At 38.4% G+C, this 12065-nt stretch overlaps 1 protein-coding gene across 9 annotated transcripts in view; it reads left to right on the top strand.

The window, feature by feature from the left end:
* Nucleotides 1-12065, top strand: part of CACNA2D3 (calcium voltage-gated channel auxiliary subunit alpha2delta 3) — a 422236-nt gene that overhangs the window by 133702 nt on the left and 276469 nt on the right. The window lies entirely within an intron of this gene.

A 12065-nucleotide genomic window follows, 5' to 3' on the forward strand; every position in this document is an offset into this window, starting at 1 on the left:
AGCAAATCTTTGTAAAATCTGTTAAATGAGCTGAGAACTAAATGACTCCAAGCTATTTTGGGGATGTAAATAGTTAGACATCTCAACAGAGGAAACCACATATTTTTTCAAGGTTTGATCTTTATACGTAAACAATGTTTGAACATAGCTGTTGCCACACAGAACTCAAGAATTTAATACTGCAATGTAAGGTGGCTGAACAGCTCATTTTGTGCAGTATAACCAGAATACCTGCAGCAAACAATGAGCTGTCTTACAGTGCTAAGATCTCTTTTTTATCCTTTTAACTGTTGAACCTGAAACAAAACACTATCCATTTCAAAGAAGCGATACTTCCAAATAAATTTTAGCTGTAGATGTATTAAACCCAAAAGACAAAAAAAAAGCCCCCAAACCTAAGGCTTATTTCTTCATTTCTGAGGCAAAGTAATGTAATACAGAAAGAGAGGCTTTGCACTGTGTTTCAGGGAAGGCGACTATCCTACCAAGGTTATTAGAGAATTATGCATTTCACCTTTCAAGTGTTATCTGGCACTGCCACTATGGCTTATCATTAGCATATCCTTTGATACTTTCATGGCATCAGGAAAGACATAAACCAAAATAGAGAAGGGACTCATAAACAAAACAATATTGTTACTATGTTGGCTCACTTAGACTGGTAAATTTTTCTTTTTATGCAGTCTTCTAAAATGGAGATAAAATTGTTTTAAGAACAGTCCAAACTTGTATCACAATGTAAATGATTTGGGAAACGAGCCCAAGCCAGTGTAGTCTGCATAACTGAAAGTGTTATCTGTGAAACTGCTTATAAGGGTGGGATAGAAAATGGTCAGAAATAATAATATTGGGGCTTTCTATTAGCTTCTAGCCTAGCTGTCTTCTTCAAAATCATTATTTAAGGTGGGTTTGTTCCACTGATTCAGAAGTAGATTTAAGGACAAAATTACTGCCTGGTGAAATCCTGTGGGACAGTAACTTTCTTCTTTTGGAGGTCACCCTCTCTGTATGGGGCTGGAATAAACAGGGTAGGGCTGGAGTTGCAGTTTTCCCTGTGTGTTTCTTTGCAGATGTTAAAAGTGAATGTATACAACACACGTATAAAAAAATAAAATCAAGACATTGTGCTGTTCTTCCATTTACCTTGCCTCAGCAGACAGCTAAGAGTGATGGTGGTCAGCACAACTTTTGTACCAAAATGGGATCTGAATTAATCAATACCCATATTTATACATGGGAGTGTTCCATTGTGGTGCTTACAGCTACTGTACTATTTTATTACTCTACAAGGGCTTATCCTTTGTTGCTTTGCTGTTTCTGTTAATGAGGAACTGAAATATTTTCCTAGATATATCAGTGGAGATCCCTGGGGTTCAATGCCTGCTTTTGGAAATCCCTACTGAATGTCTGTAGAAGAAAGCAATATCCCAACTTTTAAAAATTGAGGATTTAATTGCCATTTGCACGGTCTGCTACACATTTGTGTAATAAAATTGACCTTGCAAGTTTTATTGGTGTATGACTTAGCCATCATTCATACTTCTTAAAGATTCACGGGAAACATCTTACACATTTTTATTTTAATATTGTTTGGCAAAGAGTTCAAACACCTATTGGAAAAAGACTTAACTTGAGCAGAGTAAGCAGCATATGCAAAACAACTCCTCAAAATCCCAAAACAACCATAATTTCCCCCTCCCTCCACCCCGAAAAATGTCTCCCAAAATTCAACACCAAAAGGAATTCAGAGTTGAGGCTGCCAAGACAATACTGCTTTACACCCCTAAGCCCAGCCTTTATACCTAAGAGTTCTAAAAAAATGTTTTTCTTTACTTCCTCAGTCAGTTGAAAACTATCAAGGCTGAGGGTATTGCAGACATTAACCCTGACCACCAGGACATGATTTTGAAAAGACTGGGAATGGCACATTCTTCAGCAAGCCATGTAATACGTGCAGTGGGAGCATGGCAGTCCCCATATGGAAGTCCTGCTGACAGCAGCAAAATAGTTTTTAAGCAGCATGTACTGTTATCCTGCTCCAAAGAGCTGTGAATTGTGTGGTGTGGAAGCCTGGAAGCCTGTACCATATCCCTCTTCCATCTGTGCAGGATGGCTATGGTGCCAGACAGGTAGTAGACTCTGCTGTGCTCTGCTACCCTTCATCTGCTTTCATGACTCCCACTAGTAAAAGCAGAATTATACTGCTGAAATTCAGTTAAATCAATGAAATTCCATATGGCACAGGGTTAGTCACTTGTTTTCAATGCAGTTTTTAAAGGAGGCGAGCTTTTAATTTTGATGATATTTAGGTTCTTAAAATCAGGAGTATAGTGCAGTTGAAGTCCCTGGTTTTAATAGATTATATGTGTTTAATATAATTAAAAAGCTACCAGCAACACAAAAAACAACAACAAAAAACCCCCTCTGACATTTGTAGAAGAAAGATGTGTGTTTAACATGCTGGAAATGTAACTGATTTTGAAAACAGCATTTTAAGGTAAAGTTTCAAAATTCTATTCTCCAGTGAAAGACTAGTTTTCTGTGAAACGAGATTACTTTTTAAAATTTTTTAATAGAGCATATACATTTTTTAATGTTTGAAAATTTTCTCCAAACTCAAACCAACCAAAATGTCCCTATAAAGAGTTTGACTTCCTTTCCCCGTCTTGTTCTTGGTAATTCAGTGCCAAGATTACTCACACCTGGTGCTTTTGTTTCTCCTTAGTATTCTGATTGCCTCTTGAAGCTCTTCACAGTTTCATTCTTCTACAAATGGCTCAGCTGTCTGGAAAAAGGCCGATTGCTTTTGTGAATTTCAGCATTGAGAAGCTCAGTAAAATAGTCTTTTGATCTTTCTATAATTGTTTTAACAAAAATATATCTGCATTTCTGTGTTCATTCTTTAATTTAGATTTCTTCACGTATTGAAGTTGCAAATTAATCTTGCTCTATCAGTGTTATCTACGTTCGTCTTCTCAGCTGTTCTGCATGAGTTCTGGCTTTTACATTTTCTGGTGAAAATAAAAACTTGGATAATTTTTTTCCCCATGCTGCTGATGTACAAGCTTTTCTCAGGTCCTCTGTTGTCCTGTTTTGGCCCTTCCTTTGTCCTCTGTGTTACTGATCACCTTTCGATCTCTCAGCATATTTCATACTCACAGCATGTTTCATTTGCCATGAGTATTTTCTGGAACCTCTAAGGAGTCTTCTAAAGCCTCAAACCATTCTTGAATTATTCCCCAAGAGTTTCTGTCCATGTTTTAGGAGAATTCTACCTGTATGCTTTTGCATTTCTCAGATAGAATCCAAGCATTCCATACATTCTGTTAATTTATTAATTTCAGTAATTCTCTTGCCTTGCTCTATCAAGATGGTAGTTGTGACACACTGCTGGTTGGTGATTCCACCATCCCTGATTTTTTTTGCATCAGGTACACAGCCCAATATAAAAATATTTCTGCTGAATCCCTGAGAGTATATCCCTTGTGCTGTATGATGGAATCTGGTTTTACTCCTTTTTATTTCACCTAAAGAAACCCCTAATGAAAAATCCTTGTTTCCAAGGTTAACCATTGAAAAAGTAGAATACTGGTTAAGGTTGGCAGTAGATTATTTATAATCTGATACAGTTTCAAATTATTTAATAATTTTTCTTTAGAAGTTCTGACCTAATGAATAGAGCAGACTTGCTCAAAGGTTTAATCAGTGCTGCAGGGGGGAATGAATCGTGCATAAAAAAAATATTATATTTTTATATTTAAACAAACAAGTTTTCCTATGTAATATTCAACTTTATGTGCCAGGGCTTTCTACTCAGAATGTCCTCCAGTAATAAACCCCTAGTTCTGATTTCTCTGATTCTATGTTAAGAAACCTTGTATGCAACAATCCTAAAAGTTGGAATTTTTTCACACTGGCTGAGGTTAAACCCAATGTTTTGTTCTTCACTTTGCTGGATATAAGATGCTAAAATAATGTAATAAAGACGTTCACTAGAATAGTATAATTTACATGAGAAAACTGTTTTTTTTTTCTTTTGTTACAGACTATTGCCAAAAGGTGGCAGTCTTTGTCCCCCAAATCCTGCGCTCTCTAGGAAATGTTACGTATGCCAAACATAATTTATTCCTAGATAATAAAAATTACTTTTTAAGTAGACACAGAGGGTAAAACCTCCTACATTTTGAAGTTTAAGGGGGACATAGCTATAGTTATATTTTATTTTGATAGTGGAATGTTAAATAACAAAGCGTGGAAGGCAGCAGTGGTGGGGAAAGAGCACTTCACAAGTAGACTGCTGAAGAGCAAGAACTGCTTAGGTCTCAGATTTGGTTAGAGCCTGAAGTGCTTCATCTTTTGGAGATGCTGTTAGGATCTGATGCTTTACATCAGTAGGTTGCTGTGCTCATCAATCAACCCGATGAAATGAATAGAAACAACCCACTGCCATTTAAATTCATTTTCAAGTTGTTGATTTTTCTTTACAAGTGATTCAGTTAGATCCAAGCAAAGCACAGATTGGTTTCTTACAAATTAGCCTAAAAAAGGCAATTGATGATAGATGATAGCCTTGCTAAATATATGCAAAAATTTGGCTATACATTTTTTTGTTTTAAATTGTAGTTATTTTGGTTTTGTTGTGGTTTTGTTTTTTTTATAGTGAGAGTTGCTCAGGTTGTGGGGGGAGGATGGACTTTTTGGCAGGGCTCTGTTAGACCTGTAGTAAAGCAAGGGCTTCCTCTACTTAGCTGAGGAAATACCTGAGTAGTCCAGAAAACGTTCAAAAGTTACTAACATGCCAAGATCTATTATTGAGTTAAAAGTGAGGAAAATTAAGTCATTCTAGGAGAACTTACCAGTGTTATACTTTGAATTCAGAAGCGTGGCAGGCAAATTTCTTGTCACCAATTGAAGAGCATGGAAGGAGTGTAAACTGAGCTGCACCTTGAGTTTATTATATATGCAATACCTGTCTATACTCTCTGCCTAATTTTCTGAATCTCTCTCCTGAGGTTTTTCAGTCAATGGTTATCTCAGATCTTCTGCCAATAGTTACAATAGACCACTGAGACATTTTCAGATGAAAGAAGTCATTGCTCTGTCTTTTTAAAAATTGTATGACTATTTATTGGTACTTACATTATTGAGGTCTTATATAATTTATATGGATTATGTGAGATATCAGAAATAGAAAAAATCCAGTTGGTGAGAACTCATTCTGAGCCATTTAAGTGTTACACAGAAGTGTTCTCCATTTCAATTTGCTCTTTATTTCTTCAAGGGCCTATGATGAAGGCCTAATTACTGAACATGTTTGACTCATCTCTGTGTCCTGGTGTAGTGAAAACATTAATTATAATGGTTTGGTCATAGAAAATACCTTTCATTTCATCTTCTTTTCAGTAGAAATATAGAATGGTTTGGGTTGGAAGGAACACAAAAGTTTGTCTTGTTCTACCCCCTTCCATGGGCAGGGACACCTTCCACTATCCCAGGTTGCTCCCGGCCCCGTCCAACCTGGCCTTGGACTCTTCCAGGGCTGCAGCAGCCCCAGCTTCTCTGGGCACCCTGTGCCAGGGCCTCACCACCCTCACAGAGAAATATTTCTTCTTGATATCTAATCTAAACTTGCTGCCTTTCAGTTTGGGGCCATTACCCCTTGTCCCACCACTACATGCCCTTGCACAAAATCTTTTTCCAGCTCTCCTGTAGCCCCTCTAGGTACTTTAGCATTACATGTTTTTCATGACAGATATTGCAAATCACTTTATTCAATTTATTACTTTGGAATGGGTTGTAACTGTTAAAAGGGCACAAAAGACCCTTTTAAAAAGCTAAATCTAATATATAAGTCTTTGAGAGGTTGCCCAACAGATTTAATAACCAATAGATGATGGATTTTAGAATCTAACACTGCACAAACACACCAGGTCTATCATAAGCCCCTTTCAGTGGTACCAGTGGGGTTTCATGAAGGTATGATCCAAGGCTGGCCCTGACTGTTTGTTTAAGGTGTGTCCTGCTATCACCCCACAAACCCCTGGCTGGAGGACCAATCCCCCATTCTCATCCCCACTTTTGGCCATGCTGTTGCCATGCCAAGGATAGACTTACTGAAGTGTGCAAAGTCAAGGTGTTCACAGAGGCTCCAGCCTGCAAAGTGTAGGCAGTTTCACAGAATAAGGATTTAATTAAAGGGAAGCCTAGTTCCATATGGATCCACAGAGTTAGCTTAGATCTTTCCATTCTCCTATTATTTCTGTGATTCTTCATTAGTGTGTGAGTTTTAGATTGAACAACCACAGAAGGCAAGGACCATCAATGGCTATAGATCTTTATGGCCTCATGGTTTGTTCATGGAAAATCAGTGTTTTGCACATGTTTCTCAGGGTCGAGTCGACTGAGACTTAAAACTGCTTGTAGCAACAGTAATGATCTCAGTGTTTTGGTTTTTTTCCCTTTGTTAGCACTTTGCAGGTTGGAGCACATTTGCTGGTTGTAGATAAATGGATGGTGGGAGAGCCTGTGGTGGTGGGTGAGGGATTTCAGCCTGTAGAGGAAGCCAGCAGTGTGGGGTGGTTCACTGTTCTCCTACAGTCCAAGACAATGGGAAACTATTGTTATAATTTACTCACTGCCTCTGCAAACTTAATAGCTTTTTTTTAGCTTGGTTGTAATCTTGGTTGTTAGTTTTTGAACCTGCAGGCATTGGCTAGCTCTGTGAAGACTCTTATTGTTCCCAGGTGCACTTAGAGAGTCAAGAGAAAAAAATTAATAAAAAACTGAGAGTATTCTATGAAATTGCTTCCCTAGGTCATACCAAAATCTAGAGGTGTGTCAGACTTAATGGAAAGTATGTGCTGCATTGCATATTTTACTTAGTTTTCCAAGTAAATCTGCATACAATAATTAAATGGTGAATGTTTCAATTGATAAAAACTAATTAAGAGGTGAAAGTATGGCAATCTTTTAGTCACTAGGAGAATACAAGTTACAAGACTCTTCTTAATAAGGAACAAAACACCCCCTGGATTTGAACTCATTACCTTTACAAAGCAAAGCAGATAAGGGTTTTGATTATGCAATGCAGCTTTTCCTTTGGGTTTGGGAATTTGCAATTTTCCATTAATTACAAGGACAGTTTAATATTGTTCTTAAATAGTTTGAAAAAATAATATTATTACAAAAAAAAATATTTACAAAAATAATTAATGAATAGATGGGATGGAATCTGTACCTGAATACAGACTTGCCAATCTGTATATATCATCTGGGACTTCAGCATTAATCCACAGGGTACCAGCAAAACCTTTTAGGTGTATGGAACTGATGTCCAGTTACTAAGTCTGGACAAGTGTCCACACCAGAAAGTTTTTCCAAAATGTCCAAAACCAGAGAGTTTCAACATAGCCCATATTTCTTTTTTGTACTAGACCAGCCAGAATATACAAAACTATGAAAAGACTGAATTATCACTTAATCTGAAAGTTGATTTTATAATTATTTCCAACATTCTCAGAAACCAAGTCTCCAGAACTATAAAGTATGGTTCGGGAGACCAAAGAAGCTTGGAATTTTATCTTTGAACTTCATCTTTTTACAAGAGAGAAACCAGGGGAAATGCATTGGTTTACTCTTTTAAACATAATACTGATGTTCTTTTCATTAAGACTCTGTAGCACTTCTGTTCTTGGGAACCAGCTCTTGAAATTGGCAGGGCTGGGGCCTTGACACAAGGTTTTCTTTGAAATTCTGTTCCAGCTGGATCAAGTTTTTAGCATTTGGAAACTCCACACATGGAGGCATATGGCCATTAGAAATGTATCACAGCAAGACTGTCTGCAAGTGAGATCCTTTAAAGTTCTTTACACTGTGAATTTTCAGTACAGGGTTGAACAAGACTTTCCCCCACCTGGATCATTACTTTCTTATTGCTTGAGCCAGCAGCAGGCAGGGGAAACTGTGTCTTTCTCTCTTGAGGCACTGTCACTGCATCCATGTGCCTTCTGGGCTCAGGAGAGAGTTTTCATCTCTCTGTGCTCACATTAGGGCACTGGAAAATGGGAGGGTCAGCAGCCAGGGTCAGCAGCCAAGTGGATCTGTTGATGGGTTTAGGAGAGGCTGAAGAAGGTACTGCCCCAAAGAGCAGAGACTGGAGAAGAATGAGATGGTCTAAAGAGACAAAGGAAACAGAATTGGACTGTGCTATGCAAGATATTCTAGATGTGCTTAATGAGAGTGCAAAAGGAATAGGGAAAATTGGAAATGGAAGTTGGCAGAGCGAGGAATTGGTAGGGGCCTAGAAAAGACTGGTCATGAACATGCTTGACATGGTGTGAACACCAAAGCTGTTATGAAGAAAGAATAATTGGTAGGTGCTACAGAAGAAGTGGAGAATAGTATGAAAAATTTAAAAGTGGAGTTTGGGACACCTAATGTGACATTAATGAACTCAGAATATGGAGACAGAAGTAGGAAAGAAATAGGAGTAGGTCTAGGGCTGTGCTTAGTAAGGAAAGGAGCAGAACTAAGCCATGGCTATGTTTGAAGGCAGAATTTGGTACGTGCTAGTATTGAATCCATGCCTGTTTAACCTGAAAGGTAACACTGGATTTCTATGTCTTGGGTGAATGCTTGCAAAATCCACTACTGATGCATTTAGAAATGGATATCAGCAGCTTGCTACACATCTTCACAATAATGCTCTATTTGCCTCAATATCTATCCTAGAGAGTTCTACTTGTAAGAGGAAGTTGGGAAGATTTTAGTCAAAAACTCAGAGTTTCATTTTCCTTTCGGTTTTTTAAAATTTTCCCTTTCAGTTAATCTATTGGCAGCTGACATCCTGACCCTGTGAGAATTAAAAACCAGTTCAATGGAAATTGCATTTCTTGGTGTGAAAGAGAAGACAAGGCTCTGTGCCTTGTGATCAAGTGCTGGGCTAGACAATGGAAGTAAGTCCCTGCGAACTCTGGAACTGACCTTTGTTTTGAGTAATAAGTCTTCAGGGTTTTTTCTGCTGTTATGTGACAGTAATCTGGTTGGAAACTGAAAGGAGGACAGTATACCATGACTGGTTTGGTTGAACAAGACCACAAATTGCAAGCTGAATTTGAATTAACTTGGGGGATTGAGCCTTAGTGCAGAGGTGAGGAAAAAGCTGAGTGAGGGAACAAAGCAAAGACAATTTATTGCATTTGGTCTGCCTAAATGTAAACAGAACAGAAACACCTTGACTTGTCCCAGGACTGCTGTCAGGAAAAAGCATTGCTTCAGGTGTCCTTTCCCTTATTGAGTGAACATGGGAATGTTTCCATTTCTCTTTAGCTCATTTGTTTTGTGCATACGGTGTGGGATTCATGTCCCTTAGCTTCAACCACATAAATTTAAACATCTAGAGAAGAAATGAGTGAAGGAAAAGTTCCAAAGGTCTTGCTGTATCTTATGAGCTATTTTAGAATGGGACATGCAGCACCTTTGGAGTTTTCTGTCTCTGCATATGAAGGGTGTTTAGGTAACTTCAGTGGAGAGGTGATTAACTTTGAAATAGATGAGGTTAGGTGAGAGAAATCCAACCAACGGAGAATTTTGCATTAAAAGAATTTACATGAAAACAGTTATCCCAAATCTTTCTCAAGTAAGATCTGCCAAGCATCCAGCAGTGGTGCTGAGAGCTGTCAGAGCTGAGGGAAGGCTATTTTTGCTCAAACATGTATGTCCTCACTGGCCTCAAATGAAGAAGAGACAGTCTGTCATTATCCAAGCAGGAGAGTGATTGTGACAGTCAGGTAAAGAGTATGACCTGTGGCACCTTAAATGTGTGAAAAAGATTAATAAATCAGATGTTTTAATCTAGTGGTTTCCACATACGGGAGGGGAAAAAGGATGATAATGACACATACAAGTTAGTGTTGACAATATATTTAAAGGTGTGTGTAAACAGGTGGGTGCTTGGATTCACACACAGGCCTGCTTCCCTTGCTTTTGAAAGGTGTTTTACAAAGTAACATTTTGATTAGATTTTAAAATTTATGTGGAAGAGAACAATGCACTGGTTGTGAATTATTCATTGAAAGCAGAACTTGACAAATTGTTTTGCCATGTTGCAAGCGAAATTAAAAGGATGCATAAAGGTATTTCCAGAGAATTACACAACCTTGGGTGGATGCGTGGTTGGTGCAAAATGCAGAAGAATCTTCCTCTTGGCCCTGAGGCAGGAGAGGTGGCTGAAGGAGCTGGTTGTTGCTGTACCCCAGCCAGACAAATCACATTTTAAATATCCCTGGAACAGCTCTAAGTTGTGTCTGCAGCTGAACTGACTCCTTGATGTCTGGGACTTACAGAATTAAAAGTATGGAATAAAACCCTATTTAACACCTCATTCTGCTCTGTGCTAGACATAATAACATGGTAGGAGCAGATTTGATAATCTGCATATTTTATATCTGATATATTGGCTTTGTGCAGCCTTTTGAGCACTAAAGAACTTGGTAAGAACACAAGACAAATGTGTTATCTTCTTCATATGGAGCCTTCCTTCCATGCCCTAACAGTCTCCAGATGCCATAATTAAATATAGTGTTGGCCTAGTTAAGTAGAAATGCATCTAATTACTCCAGGATTGTCTCAGCCACTGCTAGGCAATGTGTGAATTTCATGTACTTTAATCCATTTACAGTTTCATTTCTGTTTGTCCAGCACTGTGCCAAGCTGAACTCTTGTTGCTTCAAAAAAACCAGCTAGCACTCTAACAACAATCAACCTGAATATCTGCCAGTTTTGAATGAATATAAGTGGATAATTGAAGTTATTTGCGATAATTGCATATGCTAAGCTTTTAATTTATTTTTATCCTTTATTTGTAATTTCTGCTTTGATTGTGCTTTGCTGCACTTAGTGTGGCTGAGCATTGTCTGGCTGGGTTGCAGTGGAATTTGACAGTAGTCATAGAGCAGTCAGTTTTTGTATGGCATTAGTTGCAAGATTGATTTCTATCTTAAGCCACAAGCACTAGGAAATCGAATATCAAGATAACAGGCATTAATAATTTTTGGTGCACCTTAGTCACAGCAACAGCAATTTTAGTGATAAAAGTTCCTAGAAAATACCTCACAGCTGAGGAGGCCAACCCAAGGAATAAAATATGCTGCTGGGCTTTCTGAAAAGAGGAAACTTCTGTGTGTTTGTGTGTCCCTGTGTTCGGGGATTAAACCCGCCAAACTGCCAGTCTGGTGTCATTGCCCCGTCAAAAACCTCGTGTGTTTCTGACAGGAGCAAATGTTCCTCCAAGGTCAGCATCTGTGTCTGATGCTTCTCCATGCATTATGGCAAACACTTATGCAAAGCTTTTTGTGATAAAACACCGAGATTTGGAAGCCTGTTTGCACACTGGGCATTCATTGCTATCTGATGGGTATGGGCTTGGGAAATAATACTGAGACAGAGGAACAACATCAAATACTCTCTCTTGGCTTCTTTACCTTCTCCACTAAATGAGATGTGAAAGGAGCAAACCCCAGAACTCTGAGGGAAGTAAGGAGGACCTGCAGCAGAATTAGCACCATGCCAGAATATTACTTAAGCTCACTTAATGCTAATAAATCTTGTTCTTTCTCAAAACAGCCCGAACTTGTCAGAAGTTTTCAAGCACCTGCAGCCTTACAGATTTTCTGGAGAGGAAAACCCCTTTTTCACGTCAGAAATGAACCCCAAAATGGGGAAGTCATAGGAAGGTACCTGGGTAATGTTTCTAAAGTTTAGGGATCTATTGCTGAGTGCTCCCACATGCACGGTGTAGGCTTCTCACAGAGAGGCCAGTGAAGAAAATTGCTCTGATAATGGAAACACAATCTCGTTTCTCTCCCAGGAATACTTTCAACTGCTGAACTATGTTTAAATAGTTATCTGGTAGCACTTTAGGGAATATTTTTGGCATGTTCACAGCTCAATTACTGTAAATTTTGATTGGAAATTAGGCATGCAAATCAATAATAGGGTTATTAAAATTGCACTGAATATTTCACCTGAAGAAGGGTAACTATTGGTAGTTATAAGTATTTTCTGTA

The sequence above is a fragment of the Aphelocoma coerulescens genome, chromosome 12 (assembly GCF_041296385.1).
Source record: "Aphelocoma coerulescens isolate FSJ_1873_10779 chromosome 12, UR_Acoe_1.0, whole genome shotgun sequence".
NCBI classification, from domain to species: domain Eukaryota; kingdom Metazoa; phylum Chordata; class Aves; order Passeriformes; family Corvidae; genus Aphelocoma; species Aphelocoma coerulescens.